At 43.7% G+C, this 19,155-nt stretch overlaps 1 pseudogene; it reads left to right on the forward strand.

The window, feature by feature from the left end:
* The first annotated feature begins 5,849 nt into the window (after window positions 1-5,849).
* LOC144590766 (C-type lectin domain family 17, member A-like) lies at window positions 5,850-10,935 on the forward strand (annotated as a pseudogene).
* Window positions 10,936-19,155: the final 8,220 nt, after the last annotated feature.

Consider the following 19,155-nt stretch of genomic DNA (forward strand, 5'->3'; position numbering starts at 1 on the left):
GATGGAGGCTTGAGGGAGGATGGCCAGAGTGGTGGCAATGGCACAGAGGGAGTGAGTCCTGGGGGTGGGGAGTGAAAGAGGATGGAGTTACGAGTGATTTGATAATCAACTGTTTACTGTTGTTTGTCTGCAACTCCATGTTAATCTGCAGATTAACTTTCAGTCTTGCACGTGCAAGGACATCCACGTCCCTTTGATCCTAAATGTTGCCGACCACTTTCCATTTAAAAAATATTCTCCTTTTCTCATTTTTATTACAAAGTTGATGATTTCATATTTTTGCCTCTTTATTCCATCTGCACATTCATTCAGTCTCATTCCCCGTGAGGTCTCTTTGCATCTTCCTCACAACTCCCTCTGCCACCAGCTTTGTGTCAGCAGCTGTCTTGATGCACGTCTCCCAGTACTTTCATCCAAATCACTGATGCTGTTTGTAAACTGATGGGTTTGTCCCTGCGACACACTCCAGGGTATCGGTATCTTCATGGTCACCACTCCCCACACCTTGAGTTGCAGGTCATCAGTCCCTGGGGATTTATTACCATTCAGCACCTTTATTTCTCCAATAGTTGTGTTCAGCTGATGATCATTTCTTTCACCTTCTCCTTCCATCTGCGTCTATTGGCCTCTCTGTTTACTTGACTTTTCCTTTCTTTCCAGGAAGACAGACAAACAAAGTTGTTTAATTTCACTGTCGTTTGCTTATTCCTTAACATAATTTCTCTCTCTCACTCTGCAAGGGGTGTGCAGACATATTTTCCCATTTTCCTCTGTGCAGGCATATTCAGTCAGTTTTTAATTTTTACACAGTATTACTCTCCAACTCTACTTTTCCTCACTAAAACCTTGGTTCAACCTCGGAAAAATATTCATCTTAATACAGTTCACTCTCCCTAGCAATGTATTTGGAAGATTCATCCATTTCTTCAAGTCCTCATCTATTTTTTAAATTAGTGGTTTATAATTTAATTTATACAGATTATTTAACTTATTATCTACTTTAACCCCTAGGTACTTCATGCCTTCTTTTTGCCATTTAAACTGACTTTCTCTTTTACATTGATCATAATTACCTTAAAAAAGAGGCATTATTTCAAGTTTTATCTTTATTAATTTTGTATCCTGATACTTTCCCATATTCTTCCAGTCTGAAATATAATTTTCTTAAGGATTCCAATGGTCTAGTAAGACAAATTAAAACATCATCTGCAAATAAAGTAATTTTGTGATTTTCCTGATTAACTTTAAATCCTTCAATGTCTAAATCTGATCTTATTAGCTCTGCCAGAGGTTCAATGGCCAATACAAATAAAGCTGGTGACAAGGGACATCCCTGTCTACTAGATCTTTCCAAATTAAATGATTGAGAAGATTGGCCATTTGTCACCACTTTGGCTTTAGGTTGTTTATAAAGAGCTTTTACCCAGTTAATGAAACCATTTCCCAATCCGTACTTCTCTAATACTTTAAATAAAAAATCCCATTCTCACCTGTCAAACGCCTTTTCAGCATCTGAAGCAACTGCTACGCTCAATTCCTTTCTTTTCTGTGCTAAATGTAAAATATTTATAAATCTTGGTACATTATCAGATATTTTCCTTTTTTTGACAAATCCAGTTTGGTCCTCTTTAACCAGCTTCGGTAAATATTCTGCCAATCTCCTTGCCAAAAGCTTAGCAACTATTTTATAATCTGCATTCAACAATGATATTGGTCTATAAGAAGATGCATTTAAAGGGTCTTTCCCTTTTTTTTGAATTACGGTTATAATTGCCGTTGAGAAGGATTCTGGTAATGTAGAAGTTTTTTCCGCTTGATGTATCACTTCCATAAATACTGGTAACAACAAATCTTTAATTTTTTTATAGAACTCAGGCGGGAAACCATCTTCCCCTGGAAATTTATTACTTGGTAAAGAATATAATACTTCCTCCACTTCTCTCAAAGTAAAGGAGGCATTTAGTCGCATCTGCTCCTCGTTAGAGATTGTTGGTAATTGTATCTTGGATAAAAATTTATTTATCTTAATTTCATCCTTTTCAGATTCAGAATGGTACAGATTAGTGTAGAATTGCTTAAATACCTCATTGATTTCTCTAGGTTTATAAGTAATAATGTTTTGATCTGTTCTAATTGAATTTATTGTTCTTAATATTTGTTCTTCTTTCAGTTGCCATGCTAATACCTTGTGCGCTCTTTCTCCTAATTCATAATATCTTTGGTTAGTTCGTAATATTAGTTTTTCTGTTCTGTAAGTATGTAAAGTATTGTATTGAAATTTTTTATTTGCAAGTTGTATTTTTTTCGTATCTGAAGAAGCTTTCTGTAAGTCTTTTTCTAATACGGTGATTTCTTTTTCTAATCTTTCAGATTCCTTCCTATAATCTTTCTTTATCTTAGGTGAGTAGCTTATAATTTGGCCTCTCAAATAAGCCTTCATTGCATCCCATACAATAAATTTATCATCAACTGAATTTAAATTTGTTTCCAAAAAGAATCCAATTTGTCCTCGAATAAAATCACAAAAGTCTTGCCTTTTCAATAGTAAAGAGTTGAGTCTCCATCTATACACTGACTGTTCTTTATCTGGCATCGTAATTTTCATTAGTAATGGTGAGTGATCCGATAGCAATCTAGCCTTGTAATCTATTTGTATTATTCTACCCCTTAATTGAGCTGAAATCAAAAATAGATCTATTCTTGAATATGTATCATGTCTATTGGAATAAAAGGAGTAGTCTCTTTCCCTGGGATGGCTTTTCCTCCAAACATCTATTAAATTTAAAATTTCCATTAAATTCAAGGTTGTCTTCGCTGCTCTTGTCCTTGTCGTTGTCCTTGTTGATCTATCCATTACTGGATCTAAACAAAAATTGAAATCTCCCCCTATCAATATATTATCATGTGCTTCCGCCAGATTTAAAAAGGTACCCTGCACAAACTTCTCATCATCTAAATTTTTGTGCATATATATTCATTAAGGTCCACAATTCTGAGAAAATTTGACAATGTACCATTACAAATCTACCTACTGGGTCACTTACAATATTTTGTATCTTAATTGGTAGCGTTTTCTTAAATAGGATAGCAACCCCTCTTGCTTTTGAGTTAAAAGAAGATGCGACCATACTTCCTACCCAATCTCTCTTTAACTTTTGATGTTCTTTTTCCGTTAGATGTGTTTCTTGCAAGAAAGCTATATCTACTTCCAATTTTTTCATCTGTGTTAAAATTCTCTTCCTTTTTATCGGTCCATTTAACCCATTCACATTATAGCTTAAAAAATTTAATTTGTTATCCATTCATTCCTTTTTTTTTTTTTCCTTTTTCCTTACCTTGATACCTCTTCCAGTATTTACATTGTGCCGTATTTCAGTGTGCTCCCCTCCATAGTCCAGGTATAAAAACAGAAAAGGAAAAAGAGAGATAGAGAAATAAACCCTCCCTCTAATGTTGTTAATAAATAGATTAGCAACATTACCCCCCTCTATTATACGAGGTGTGGTCCGCACCACACTTGTGCCCATGATTATGGTGGAGCATCCACATTCTCCAACCCCCCCCGATGTATCAAGTACTTCTAAAAATTAACAATCCTTAATACAATTAATCCCCTCTATAGTATACAGATCTTATTAATAATCATTCATTCATGAATCTTCTTAAGCATTTCTCGATGGCAATTCTTCCGCATACTCTTCTGCTTTGACAAAGTCTTTAAAAAAATTATTTTCTCCAGTGTTGATCATAATCTTCAAAGTAGCCGGATACAGTAAAATAAATCTATGGCCCTTCTTCCATAGAATATATTTTGCCTTATTAAATTCTTTTTTTCTGCTCAACAAGACATTACTGATGTCTGGGTAAAAGATTATTTTAGTACCTTCATGTTCTATTGGTTTTCCCTCTCTTATATTATTCCCGACTGTTTTGAAAACCAATTCTCGATCTTGGTATCTTAAAAATGTAATCAACACAGATCTTGGCTTTTGATTAGCCGAGGGTTTCGGTCTTAGAGCCCTATGTGCTCTTTCTATTTCCATCCGACCTTGTTTGTCTATTCCCAGAGTAGTCACTATCCAATCTTGAAAAAAGTTAATTGGGTCTTCCCCCTCCACTCCCTCTGGCAAACCAACAATTTTAACATTATTTCTCCTGCTATAGTTTTCCAAGGCATCCAACTTCTCCGCCGTCTTTTTGCTTTCAATTGCTGCAGCAGTAATACTGTCTTCATTTTTTCCACTCTAGATTTTAACATTTCATTTTCCATTTGTATATTATCCACTTTATTTGTCACTGTTTGAAAATTCTCCTCCATTTTTTCAAAGTCTTATGCAATTTCTTGTTATCTCTCCTCATTTATTTGTTATCTCCTTCAATTTTCTTAAGCCTGTTAATAATTTCTTGAAACATCGTTTTCATATTAGTCTCTGTATCTTCTTGATTTTCTTCTTCCTCATTTCCACTTCCACTGCTAGTGGGGTCTCCCGTTACCTCATCATCACTCGTGTCCGAAAGTCCAGACTCGACTTCAGCAGCCTCTCGGCAAACAGTGGGCCTTTTTGGTAACTCACGGTGACCCCCTCGTATTTTGCCCCAAGTCAAAGAGCGCTTGCTGGGAGTAGCCGACTCCAGCTTCGTACCGGAGCCCTCCCCAGACTCACGGCCTGCCGAGGGGTCACCAAATCCAGTCCCCTGCTCCATCAGAGCTGTGGGCCTACCTTCGATTTTTTTTCTTGATTCCTTTGTTGGATTTCCTTGCTTCTGTGGCCGTTGTACTCCTCTTTTTTCTTTCTTGGAAGGCATCCGTACGTTCTGTATACTTTCTGTATACTTTCTGATTTCATTTAAAGTACTTGATTTCCTTTAGTTCATCTTTTTTTAGCAGTTTAGGGCTTTGTTTTCGGGAGTGCTGAAAAGTTATGTCTACTCAGCCAAGCATTGGACACGCCCCCCCCTATATAATCATGGTTATGCTGTGTTTCCATTTTATGAACTAAGTTCATTTCACTCCTCTGACTTTATCCCATCATTTACTGTCCTGGCCACCCCTCTTTTTTTCATTTTGCCGATCCCCATGCCAGTTTAAAGGTCGCATTTAATTCCAAATTCATCACTTTGCAACCACATGAAAACCATTGACGTGTTTGTGATGCAAATGTGTCTGAGGAAGGTGGACTGAGGGAGGGGATCAGGGGGAGGGGAGATGAAGAAAGAAGTGTGCACATGGTGTTATGTCAGTGCACACACCGAGTGTATCAGTAGGTGGTCAAAGTGATTTTAATTCCATGTGGTGCGTATGTGTGTGTGCATGTGGCATGTGACCAGTGGGAGGGTCATGAGGGTAAAAATCTAATTTTACTCAAGTGACAGAATTCTCGCGTTGTTGTGGAACAGAGAAACGTTAATGCACAACAACACAGCTCTGTGAGAGTCGTGCTACAGGTGGTGAAGGTGTTTGGCACGCTTGCCCTCATCGAAGATTAAAGGAGTTGTCATCCATGTTACAGCTGTACGGGATGTTGGTGAGACCCCACTAGGAAATTGTGCTACCAGATCTGGTGGGCTTGAATTATAAAGTGGGGGGGGTTAAAAATTAATAAGGTGCAGCAATCGAACATAGATATCAGTGTAGGGGAGAAAAAAACTGGAGGGCATGTTATTCCCCATGAGGGTGGCAGAGGAAGTGGTACAGGCAGGTACATTTACAATGTTTTAGAGATATTTTGACAGATTTATGTATAGGAAAGGATGAGAGGATAGAGGCCAAATGCAGACAAATGGGACTCGCTGACAAAGCCCCATTGGTCGGTGAGTTGGTTGAAATCTGAATTCTCTTTAACTGACAGAAACAACCGATACTTTGGGACTGGAGGAGACTCAGCAAGACCTTGAAATGCGCCACATAGTGAAAGGGCAGTGTGATGAAAACTGGTTTTATTTTCCTGCCTTAAGATCCTGTTACCGTTTTTTTCTGTGACAAAAGGACCTGGTCAGAAGCTGAGGTAAGTCCCTGAAACCAGTGGTTGTGTAAGGGGTTTCTGCGCCGGGCTTTCGCCCGACCTAAGGTCCCCATGCCTTGCTCTGATCCCTTGACCAGGCCGTGCACACTGGTTCCCCGTGAATGGTTCGACCCACTCACCCCTTACGGTTCTAGACACTGGACTTAGATGCAGGAGCTCTTATAGTGCAGAAAAATTCAACCAGACCAAATTTGAAAACCAGGGTTTAAATGAAAAGGCTTTTATTCAGCACTTGGGACTATTGTCCATGAATACTTATACAGTTCTATAATACATGTCTATAAAACACATACCGAATCACACGAATACTTATAACTATGAATCATAAAACACACAGTTCTATAAGACATATACACGACTGTAAGATGGTGAACGTACGACACATCGCAAAATTGACCAACACACACTCTTTTACACACCCACATTTATTCAAACCACCCTCCCCTCTACACTAAACTATGTCCAGGATATGTAGGATTTGGAGTACATGCTCACCATGGGGCTATTACTGGGGTTACTGGCTGTTCGTTTTGCAGTATTTCTTCTCGAGTTGCGTGCCTGTTCCTCTCTCTTGCATCCGTTCTTCTTGCCTGTCGTTTCTTCCTCCTGCATTCGTTTGACTTCCTTCTGCCTCTCTTCTTGACTTCAGTTGACTTATTCCAGTATTTCTTCTTGTGTTTAAAACCCAAAAGTCGTGGCCAGTTATACTATTCTGACCCGTCCTATCTCCCGCCAGATCTTGGAATCTCTTTGTTTAAAAAGATATGTATGAGTTTTCTCTCTGATCTGCGCTTATGTCCGGGGATACCGGGGATGGCCAGATGGTGTTAATTGGTATTTCGTTGCAAGGTGATGGGTTTAACTGGTTTCCCATCACCTACCAGGTAGTTTTCTATGGGCTATTGTGCCCCCTTAACGAGATTAACTGTGTAGGTCGGCTTGGGGCATTGTGAGTATGCTGATGTCAGTGCCCCAGTGTCTGGACTTCGACCTGGTTTCGCAAGCTTCTGCATGGCCAATACCCATCCATTGTTCTGGCCGTGGCTTTGCAGAAACCTAGAGACTGGGCTGTAAGGTTTTTGCTTTTGTGGCTGGTCCCTTGGAAAAAAACCGACTGCAGCCTTTCTCCGCTATCAGCCCCAGTCTCCCGTTTAAAATGTCCAAACTGCAGCTCTTTGGTTTTGTGTTGCTTTCAGAATGAGGGAAAACTTCTCAAATCTTACAGTTGTTCTGGGAGGCCTGGGGAACATTGCCCTCTGCTGGTTCATTCCCATGAACTCACAGCACAGCCTGTCGTTGAATTGCCTGCGATGAGTCCCTGTGTTCCAGGGTGCGCTTCGCTGCAGCCGTGGGCTCCGGTTTCCATCGCTCGGACCAGTGGGTGAAATATTGGGATTTGGGGGAAGCTCCACATCCAGGGAATAAAGTTCCCCAATTTTCAACGTCACTTCGAATGATTTATTTGGAGGCTTGTGAGAGGATGGAACACACTGATTCATTACAACAGATAAACTATATTGTTTGTTTACAGGCGTTCTGCAATCACCAACCACATTACGGGCATCTGGCTACTGTGACCTCGAGCGAACACAACATATTCATCGCCAAAGTGATTGGTGCAGTGAGGAATGATAGTCCTGAAGCTTGGATTGGCCTAAACGACAGATGCCAGGTACAGTTAACGATGACACGTCAGCATTATAAAGGGGTCAATACTGTATCAATGTATCAATATAAAATATGCACTGACAAAACAGGAGAAAATGGCAGCAGGAGTAGGCCACTCGGCCCCTCAAGCCTGCCCCGCCCTTCAATACGATCATGCCTGACCCGTGCCGGCCTCAACATTTCCCTTCATTCTGCCCGATCCTCTCCGCAGTCGGGTTCCAGTTAATCCGTCTCCTGAAACTGAATTAGTTTTGGTCCCAAAATGTGGAAAGGACACGGGGCGAGGCTGGTGTGCAGAGCGATGTCACAGAGCAGCTGAGAAGGAATCTGACAATGAGAATTTACAGATTTGGGGAAATTAAATTGAAATAACTCACATGAGTTCTCTAAAGCCCAATTCACTGGATGTTTTCAAAAGAGAGTTAGCTCTTGGGGCTAAAGGGATCAAGGGATATGGGGAAAAAGCAGGAATGGGGTATTGATTTTAGATGATCAGCCATATGTTCCTAAAGCTGAAGAAAAGGCAGTATAAGGGAAATCCATACAATTATATTATCAGGAACCTTTGTAATAAAAGCTTAATGGCTCAGGTACAGCTCCTCCCTGCACTGTTACTCAGCATTCCAATGGGAATGACCGTTGTTTTATACACAGGAAGGGACTTTCACATGGATCGATGGATCTTCACCGCGTTACCGGCACTGTCTTTCAGGTGAACCTAATCATTCAGGCGACGAAGATTGTGTGGAAAGAAACTTTCGTGGTAAGTGTAACAATAACAGAAATGTTGTTGTGTTGGAAGTTGATTCCAGACACAGTATTGAACAGGAAGTGACCTCAACAGACCTGCTGTTACACTGAGGGAGGGAACCAACCTCGTGGGTCCTGTGCTCTGCAGAACTGGACTGACTGCCCAGCAGTGAGAGGAGGATGTATGGGATGTAATGCAGGAGTCAGGGGAACAGACACCGAGTGTAACTGTGCAGGAGGAATGTACAAGGGGGCAACACTGGAGTTAGAGGAAGGTACAGTGTGACACGGCACATAAAGAAAGAACTGAACACAGACAGGAAGTGAAAGGAATGTCCTGAGATTCATTTTTAAATGAATTAAACACAGAAACAATATGCTCAACCTCTGTGTATCCTGGTTAGAGTGGACATGCTGTCGTGTAAACCGTTCCATGTCACTGTTTGACAACAAACTGAGAGGCAGTGGAGCAGTGAACTATCACAAAACAGAGCGGCAGTGAGGATCCAACAGGCTGAGGCTTGTTCTCCACAAGAGAGAAGATTGAGGGGGGACCAGCCAGGGGCCGATCTCACTGTGAAGGATTTGTAGGGGGATGTCGAGAGGATGTTTCCTCGAGTGTGAAACCAGATTTCCTGGTCATAAATGTAAAATAGCCACCGATAAATCAATAGACAATAGGTGCAGGAGATGGCCATTCGGCCCTTCGAGCCAGCACCGCCATTCAATGTGATCATGGCTGATCATTCTCAATCAGTACCCAGTTCCTGCCTTCTCCCCATACACCCTGACTCCGCTATAATAATAATAATAATAAGCATTTATTTTATATAGCGCCTTATCAGGTGCTCAAAGCGCTTTACATAAACAATCAAACATAAAAACAAACAGACAAACTATCCTAACGGAGAAGCGGTGAATAAACAACGCCAGCGTCCTCTCACGTCAGGGTCCGGCAGTAGAGAACAAAAAGCACAGAACACACAGATACAATTTTTACACAATTTTTACACAAACAGCCATCACAGTGATTGCTCTAGGCACACCCTCACTGTGATGGAAGGCAAAGTCTTATCTCCTCCTGATTTATTCTCCCGTGGTGCCACGAGGTGATCGAGGCTCCCAACTTTTTGAAGCCCCCACCGGGCGATGGAAAGTCCCAGGGCCGAGCCGAGCAGGCCGATGAAAGTCTTGAGCCCCCACCAGGCGATGGAAAGTGCTGCGGCCGAGCCACGCAGGGCGATGAAGGGCCTGCGAGCTGGTCGATCATACCTCGCACTTCGGGGCGGTTGAAGCTGCTACGGCTGGAGCTCCCGAAAGCCGGTCGCCAGCCAGGGACCTGCGAACTCCCGATGTTGCGGTCTGCAGGGCCCACGGCCGAAGCCTCCGAGATGGTAAGTACAGGCCCTGCGACCGGAGTCTTCAAGGTCGATCCCAGCTGGAGGCCGCCGACTCCACGATGTTAGGCCGTAGCGCGAACGGAGATACGACACGGTAAAGGTCGCATCTCCGTTGAGGAGGAGATTTGAAAAAAGGTTTCCCCCAACCCCCCCACCACCCCCCCACATACACAGAGTTAAAAATAAAACAAAACGTACATTAAACGATGACAATAGACAAAAAACAAAAAAAAAGACAGAGAGACTGCCGGTGAGCCGCAGCTGCAGAACACAGCCACGCCCCCTAGTTCTTAAGAGCTTAAGAGCTCTATCCTTAAGAGCTCTATCTAGCTCTCTCTTGAAAGCATTCAGAGAAATTGCCTCCACTGCCTTCTGCGGCAGAGAATTCCACAGATTCACAACTCTCTGACTGAAAAAGGTTTTCCTCATCTCCGTTCTAAATGGCCTACCCCTTATTCTTAAACTGTTTTAAAATCAAAGAGAGAAGAGAGAAAATCATCTTGACGTGGGCGTTAAGGGCAGGTGGAGCTCAGGAGCACGTAATCGAGGCAGAGAGCACAGATGTACTTAAGGGAGAGGTAGATGGAGAAAGGAACAGACGGATGTGTTGATGGGGTCAGATGAAGGGAGGGGGGAGGCTGGTGAGGAGCAGCAACAGTTGCACAGATCCATGGGCCGAGTGGTCTGTTTCTGATCCAGCTCCACAGATTCCAGATCTGACTCAAATAATGAAACATTTTGACCAAACGGAAAACAGAAAATGATGGAAACACACAGCAGGTCAGGCAGCATCTGCGGAGAGAGGAACAGTGTTAAGATTCCCCTCAATTACCTTTCTATTTCCTCTCCACAAATGCTGCCTGACCTATTGGGTATTTCCAGACTTTATTTCACATTTCCAGCACCTGCAGGATTTTGCTTGTGGACTAACAGGAAAATGCTTTTCTCTTTTCATGTTTCTAGGAAAGGGAGTCTGGAATGATTTGTCCTGTGAGACAAAACTTGATTTTGTTTGTTCCTACAAAGTGGATTGTGCTTAGAAGACTCCAGAATGGTCCACTCATCCTTTCCAGCAGTGGATCCAGTGCTTTGATTTCTTTATAGCCACTCTCACTGTCTGTGGTGACTGTACTCACTTAGCTTCTCAGCCAATAATAAAGAGAACTGCATCATGAGCTGTGTGTTTGGTGCTGTGTGAGTCCAGTTTCTCGCAGCCTTCCTGTCCCACTGTTGCTTCCTCCCCACCTCTGCACTCAGTGCTGCGCTGAGGAGAAGGCGAGACACATTGCAAAATGAACTCTTGTCCTTCGGCCGCACCTGGTGTGTCGGGTCCCGGACACCGCACCTGGGAGAGAAATAAAGGCTGTGGAGAGGATACATGGGGAGTTAGTGGAATAGTTGCAGGGAGAGAGCTTTCACAGTCCTGTGGGTGGGCTGCAGAAGATGAACTGGGCCCAGAAATTCCTCAGCACATCTGTAAGAAAACCTCTGTTTATAAATCAGCTCAACCGGGTGTCGGGCAATTTGCCCAGATAATAATCTGCCTTCTCGTTCTTGTCATCAAAGTGGATAACCTCACATTTATCCACATTATACTGCATCTGCCATGCATCTGCCCACTCTCCTAACCTATCCAAGTCAACCTACAGCCTCATAGCATCCTCCTCACACTGCCACCAGCTTTGTGTCATCCGCAATCTTGGAGATTTTACATTTAATTCCTTTGTATAAATCATCAATATATTTATTGTAAATAGCTGCGGTCCCAGAACTGAGCCTTGCACCCTACTAGTATTGCTTTCCATTCTGAAAAGGACCATTAATTCCTACTTTTTTCTTCCTGTCTGTCAACCAGTTCTCTATCCATGTCAATGCCCTATCCCCAATACCATGTGCTCTAATTTTGCACACTAATCTCTAGTGGGGGAACTTGTCAAAGGTTTTTTGAAAGTCCAGATACACCACATCCACTGGCTCTCCGTTGTCCATTCTAGTTGTTGCATTCTCAAAAAATTCCAGAAGATGAGTCAAGCATGATTTCTCCGTCATAAATCCATGCTGACTTTGACCGATCCTTTCACTGCTTCCAAATGCGCTGATATTACATTTTTAATACTCGAATCAAGCATCTTCCGCACTACCAATGTCAGTCTAACTGGTTTATAATTCAATTTTCTCTTTCCCTCCTTTCTTTAAAAGTGGAGTTACATTGGCTAACCTCCAGTACACAGGAACCGATCCAGAGTCTATAGGACATTGCAAAATGATCACCAATGCATCCACGATTTCTAGGGCCACCTACTTGAGTACCCTGGGATGCAGAACATCAGGTCCTAGGGATTTATCTGCCTTCAGTCCCACCAGTTTACCTAGCACCATTTCCTGACTAATGTGGATTTTCTTCAGTTCCTCCCTCCCACTAGGTCCCCTAGTATTTCTGGGAGATTGTTTGTGTCTTCCTTAGTGAGGCCAGAGTCAAAGTACTCGTTTGGTACTTGTGTAAAAAGCAATTTGCTGCATCAGTCAATCCAACCAACAACAACCTGTCCAAGGCTGACCACCTCCCACAATTACTTCCCTCTTACCAACGGCAGCTTCTCAATCTGGCCTCACCAATGGCTGCATCAGCCACGAATCAGGGAGTGAGAGAAAGCCAATGACAAGAGGAGTGGTGAGGGGGTGGAAGCTGCAATGGAAGCATTCACGGGAGAGGGAGCATTCACGGGAGAGGAAGCATTCACGGGAGTGGAGCTCTGGTCTGGCTGCTGTGAATGTGGACAGAGACTTTAGAAGAGGTCAGGAGGTGAGAAAGATCAACACACGTTCCCTCATGTCTTGTTCAGAACGCTGCTAACATGCGTCTCCTTCAGGTGCTCTCTCACCTGACCAGTACACAGAGCACAGGTGAAGTGTGAGAGACTCACCTCCTCTGTCTGGGAGCTGGAACATTTCAGTGCAGCCCCCAGTGCATCAACTGTGGTTCTACATAGTGCTGGGGGAGTGTCAGGGCAGGGCGATTACTCTTGGATTGTTCTCAAGGGCTGGCACGGGCACAGAGGGATGAATGACCTCCTCCTGCACTCCCCACTTCTATGTTTGAACAGCATGTCCAGGAAAGGCCCAGTCTAAGCACACACTCACCCTACTTGATGCTCAACACGTGAGAGCCACAACTCCTGGTGTATCCCTCACTGCACCAGAGGACATGTTCCAGCTGAACCACTCCCGGCATTTTGTGGATAATGAGTGTATCAGTGTCCTCCAGGACTGAGACTGACCTGTCCAGGAGAAAACTTCTAGGCAGGTGAACAGTGAAGAACCATTAATCCCACAGAATGGGGCTGATATCTTTGGCAGATCCATAGTGGATGCTGTTTAATCCACTGAGTCTGCCAGTCTCCAGATACTCACAGATAAGCTGCTCTTCATCCACACAATCAATTGCCAACATCTTGAACCTGATCCTCCCATTGCAATAAAACCCTCCCCAACTTACCCCCCTGATCATCCCACTCAAGTGTCCAACCTGTACATCTCAATGGTCATCTCTCCTTCATTTCATGCATCGTCCCCTTTAGTGACTGAGGTAGTGCCCACCCTGTCATCTGACCCATTCCACTGAATTACCAGTTGCCTATTCTAAATCTACCTACTTCAAATAAACCTAAATATTATTATGAGATTACACACTGTTTCATCTGTTTTCAAGAAATCTGAGAAGTGAAAACTTCAGACAGGGATCTTGGGAATCCCCTTGGTGTGAAAGACTTTAATTCAGGAAGATACCTGATTATCTCCTGATGACAAGATGTCTTTAGACATGAACCCACATCTCCAGGTGTTTCTCCACACAACACAGCCATTCTATTCCCCAAACATTGCTCACATGCCCCATTGTCAGATATTCTGGTGACATCCAGAGAGAAATTAGCTCATCTGTTCATTCCCCACCCCCTTGTACGGCACACTGCACCATGTACTCTTCACCAATATTCTTCACCTCACTGTGTACGGCAATGGAAGGTTCCAGAGTGACGTCCTTTCAATCAGACGCATCTGACCGTGGTCTGCCAGTTGTTAACAGGCTCTATGAGCACGCAGAGTAATCTCCTGAAATAAAAACACAACGTGCTGCTAACACTCAGCAGGTCATAAGGTCATAGGAATAGGAGTAGAATCAGGCCATTCAGCCGATCACCTCCGCCATTCAATCATGGCTGATCCATCTCCCCCTCCTAAACCGATTCTCCTGCCTTCTCCCCGTAACCTCTGACACCTGTACCAATCAAGAATCTATCTATCTCTTTGCCTCCACAGCCTCCTGTGGCAAAGAATTCTACAGATTCACCACCCTCTGTCCAAAGAAATTTCTCCTCATCTCCTTCCTAAATGAACGTCCTTTAATTCTGAGTCTATGACCTCTAGTCCTAGACTCTCCCACTAGAGGAGATATCCTCTCCACATCCACGCTATCCAAGCCTTTCACTATTCTGTATGTTTCAATGTCAGGAGCGTTTGCGGAAAGAGAAAGAGACTTAATGTTTCACGTGAAACACGCTTCATTAAAACCTTCTGAATAATTCCCTGAGCAAAATACCAAGTGCTGGAACAACTCATCAGGTCAGGCAGCATCTGTGGAGGGAAATATACAGTGACGATTCAGGCTAAGACCCATCTTCACACTGCTGGACTCCAGGTGTATTTTATTGATCCGTGCTGGTTTACCAGCAGGTAACCAGCAGGGGGAGCCTGGAGTCAATAAACAAACGGCTGCATGCAGATGAACAGCTCCTTGCTCTTCCTCCTGCTCTGTTTTATTTAGTGATGAAGACAGGTGGAAAGAGAACAAAATGGAGAGGTAGAAAGGTGGAAACAAGAGAAGAGAGTGAGGCAGAGAGATGGCATCTGGAGAAAGAGTGAACTGCAGACAGCACCAATTGCCTTTGCTGCACCAATGGATTTCAGGGAAAAGGTTAAGGGAATGCACACAGTGTGATTCAGCAGCTCAGTGGGACACACTGAGAGTGAAGTGGAAACACACTGGAGGAACTGAGAAACACAATAGACAACCTCGGGATGATAAATGCCAAGTGGCGATTGCACCAGACAAGTAGCAGACTTTGACCATTTCTATCCTGTGAGTGTCTAACACCCACAACTTCTCATTCACTGGCATTGCCATCGCTGGTTCCATCACCTTCAACAGTTTGGGGTCAAAATGACCAGAAAGTCAACTGCATCAGCTACGTAAATACAATGACGACAAACGCACTCACAAGCTGGGTACCTTCAGGCTACTGACTCAATTGTCACACCCAAAGTCATTCTACCATCTTGATGGTACAAGATGCAGAGGTGGGACAGATCTGATCTCCCGCCTAAGGAAGGACATTCTTGTGATGGTGAGAGCACAGTGAAGGTTCACTATTGATTTCTAAGGTGGCCGTTTCGTAATTTGAGGAGACATTTTATGGATTTGACAATTACTCTAAGTTTGAGGAAAGGGAACTGATCTCATTGTAAAAACACTTTAATGGTGCTTGCAAGGGTAGAGGTGAATCTGTCTTTCTACCCCTGCCTGGGGACTTTAAAACCAGGAGTCACAGGAGTCGCAGAGAATTCCACACATTTACAACTCTCTGAGTGAATTTCTTTTCCTCATCTCCATTCTAAATGGCCTACCCTTTATTCTTAAACTGTGGCCCCTGGTTCTGGACTCCCCCAACATTGGGAACAAGTTTCATGCCTCTAGCTTGTACAATCCCTTAATAATCTTGTATGTTTCAATAAGATCTCCTCTCATCCTTCTACATTCCAGTGTATACAAGCCCAGTCACTCCAGTCTTTCAACATACGACAGTCCTGCCATTCCAGGTATTAACCTAGTGAACCTACGCTGCACTCCCTCAATAGTAAGAATTTCCTTCCTCAAATTTGAAGAACAAAAATGCACACAGTACTCCAGGTACAGTCTCACTAGGGCCCTGTACAACTGCAGAAGGACCTCTTTGCTCCTATACTCAACTCCTCTTGTCATGAAGGCCAACATGCCATTAGCTTTCTTCACTGCCTGCTGTACCTGCATGCTTACTTTCAGTGACTGATGAACAAGGGCATCCAGATCTCTTTGTACTTCCCCATTTCCTAACTTGACACCATTCAGATAATAATCTGCCTTCCTGTTCTGACTACCAAAGTGGATAAACTCACATTTATCCACATTAAACTGCATCTGTCATGCATCTGCCCACTCACACAACCTGTCCAAGTCACCCTGCATCCTCATAGCATCCTCGTCACAGTTCACACTGCCACCCAGCTTTGTGTAATCTGCAAACTTGCTAATGTTACTTTTAATCTCTTCATCTAAGTCATTAATGTATATTGTAAATAGCTGCGGTCCAAGTACCGAGCCTTGCGGTACCCCACTAGTCACTGCCTGCCATTCTGAAAGGGACCCATTAATCCCTACTCTTTGTTTCCTGTCTGCCAACCAATTTTCTATCCATGTCAGTACCCTACCCCCAATACCATGTGCTCTAATTTTGCCCACTAATCTCCTCTGTGGGATCTAATCAATGGCTTTCTGAAAGTCCAGGTAAACTCCATCCACTGGCTCTCCCTTGTCCATTTTCCAAGTTACATCCTCAACAAATTCCAGAAGATTAGTCAAGCATGATTTCCCCTTCGTAAATCCATGCTGACTCGGAACGATCCTGTTACTGCTATCCAAATGTTCTGCAATTTCTTCTTTTATAATTGACTCCAGCATCTTCCCAACCACTGATGTCAGGCTAATTGGTCTTTAATTTCCTGTTTTCTCTCTCCCTCTTTTCTTAAAAAGCGGGATCACATTAGCTACCCTCCAATCCACGGGAGCTGATCCTGGATCGGAGTGCTGACTGACACAGTGGTGTTGTGTTGGACGTTGAAGGACAGCCTGGGTCAGAACTACTACATTAAATCGATCAGGGACGTACAAATGAAGGATGGCCCTTGAAACAAGTGAAGGAAAGCTTTAACTTGGGAGCAGATGTGGTGGAGTCAGATAAATTTGGAGTAGGGGATGTAGCCTCTGTGACCCCAGCCGCCGGAAGCAGTTTCTCCTCATTTACTCCACCAAAGCCGGGTGGCACACACAATGGCCATGGTTTGCCTGTGGTGGAGAGAGGGAATCTTCAGGGTGGGAGGGGGCTGCCGCTGAACTGGGCTGCAATATCCTGAATGCATTCCAGAGTGTTGGAGCTGCACTCATCCAGGAAAGCAGAGGGATTCCATAATGCTCCTGATCTCACAACTTGTAGATGATGGGAAGAGTTTGGCATCAAAGGTGAATCACTCGCTGAGGTATCCCCAGCCTCTGAGCGGCCCTTACAGACACAGAATCAATGCGGCTGGTCCAGTACATTGTCAGATCAATGGTGACCCCCAAGCTGTAAATGGTGGGTAACTGGTGACATTAATGTCATTGGCTGTTACAGGTAGACCCTCACGTTTAGAGGTGGTCATTGCCTGACAATCATGTGGGGCAAATGCTGCTGGACATTTATTGGCCCAGGCCGGAATGTTTTTGCTGTGGGGTCCAATTTATGTGCCAATACCTGGTGAAGACTTTGGAGAGGAAGGAAAGTTTGGAGACAGGTTGGTTGGAAGGAAGGTCAAGGAATAGTTGTTGATTGGAGGGGTGAAGGTGCCGGTCTGAAGATGAAGGGAACTTGTCCTGTGTTTGTCCTCTGGATGTCACCAGTGGTTTTATCACCACTGAAAACTGAAGCACTCATAATGCTGACCAGAGGAAGGCTTTAGCCAAGTCCTGGAGTTCTGACGCATGCTTCAACCCAAGACATCGACTATATCTTTGCCTGCGCAGATATTGCCTGACCTGCTGAGTTTTTCCAGCAGGTTTTTATTTGTTCCTGGATATTTCAAGGTTGTTCCTTCACTGGAAGGAAAATATTGCAACCACTGGAAATACAGAATTAAAAGTTTGGAAATACACAGCAGGCCACATAACATTGCTTGGGGCAAAGACAGAGTTTATATTGGAGGTAAATATTCTTTGGAACCGGAGTGTTAAAGACTGAACATGTTTTTGATTGTTGAGATTGTTGGATGGATGGTAGGAGAGAGGGAGGGTGACCCATGGAAATGCAGGTGACTGAAATGAGTTTAATGTAAATGTTTCTAAGCTGTATTTGGTTTCGCTATCTTTACAACACGGTTGGTTCCATTCCAGAAATGATATGAAAACAATAGCACTTTTCAGAAGCTGTACTGGTTTAATAAAAACAAGATGGATCTCAGATTGTTGAAGGAGAGGTGATTTGCATATCCTGTTCAGTGTAATTCAATTTTGAGACCTGACGTGTTGTATTTTGTCACTAATATCTGTGCTTTTTTCTCTTCCATCTTGTGCTATGAGTATGGCTGATAAAACTGGGATTTGCTGCCTAATGAAAGTGCAAAATATTGAGATAATACTGAGTCTTCTTGGCAGCCTCTGATTATCCACCCCTCTGTGCCAAATCCTATTCTCCATTGGATCACCTGCAATCCTTTCTAAATCCCAGTGAGTTTAGTCTAATTTTCCTCCTTTCCTCTTCATTGGTCACTTCCCTCATTCGAAATATCCATCCGTGCTGCACTGACTCCAAGGCAAATATTTCCTGCTTTAGGTACGGAGACCATAACACCCCCTAAACTCCAACTGTGCACTCACTGAAACACTGTGGAATATCAGCACAGCAACTTTGTTTTTCCCCAAACCCGTCACAATAACAGGATGGTGCTATTTGACTTCATAATTGCTTGTTCCAGCTGCAGATTGACTTTCTGCATCTGGTGAACCAACACGCCTGGATCCCTCCACACACCAACATTTACTGGCTTCTCACCACGTGAAATGTTCTGCGTGTGTAGGAAAATAAATGCAGATGCTGGTTTAAGTCGAAGTTAGGCACAAAATGCTGGAGTAACTCAGCGGGTCAGGCAGCATCTCAGGGGAGAAGGAATGGGTGACGTTTCGGGTCGAGACCCTTCTTCAGACTGATGTCAGGGGAGTGGGTGGGACAAAGATAGGATGTAGTGGGAGACAGGAAGACAGTGGGAGAACTGGGGTGGGGAAAGAGAGGGACAGAGAAACTATCTGAAGCTAGAGAAGTCAATGCTCATACCGCTGGGGTGTAAACTGCCCAAGCGAAATATGAGTTGCTGTTCCTCCAATTTGCGCTGGGCCTCACTATGACAATGGAGGACGCCCATGACAAAAAGGTCAGACTGGGAGTGGGAGGGGGAGTTGAAGTGCTGAGCCACCG

The sequence above is a fragment of the Rhinoraja longicauda genome, unplaced genomic scaffold (assembly GCF_053455715.1).
Source record: "Rhinoraja longicauda isolate Sanriku21f unplaced genomic scaffold, sRhiLon1.1 Scf000305, whole genome shotgun sequence".
In the NCBI taxonomy this organism is placed as follows: Eukaryota; Metazoa; Chordata; class Chondrichthyes; order Rajiformes; family Arhynchobatidae; genus Rhinoraja; species Rhinoraja longicauda.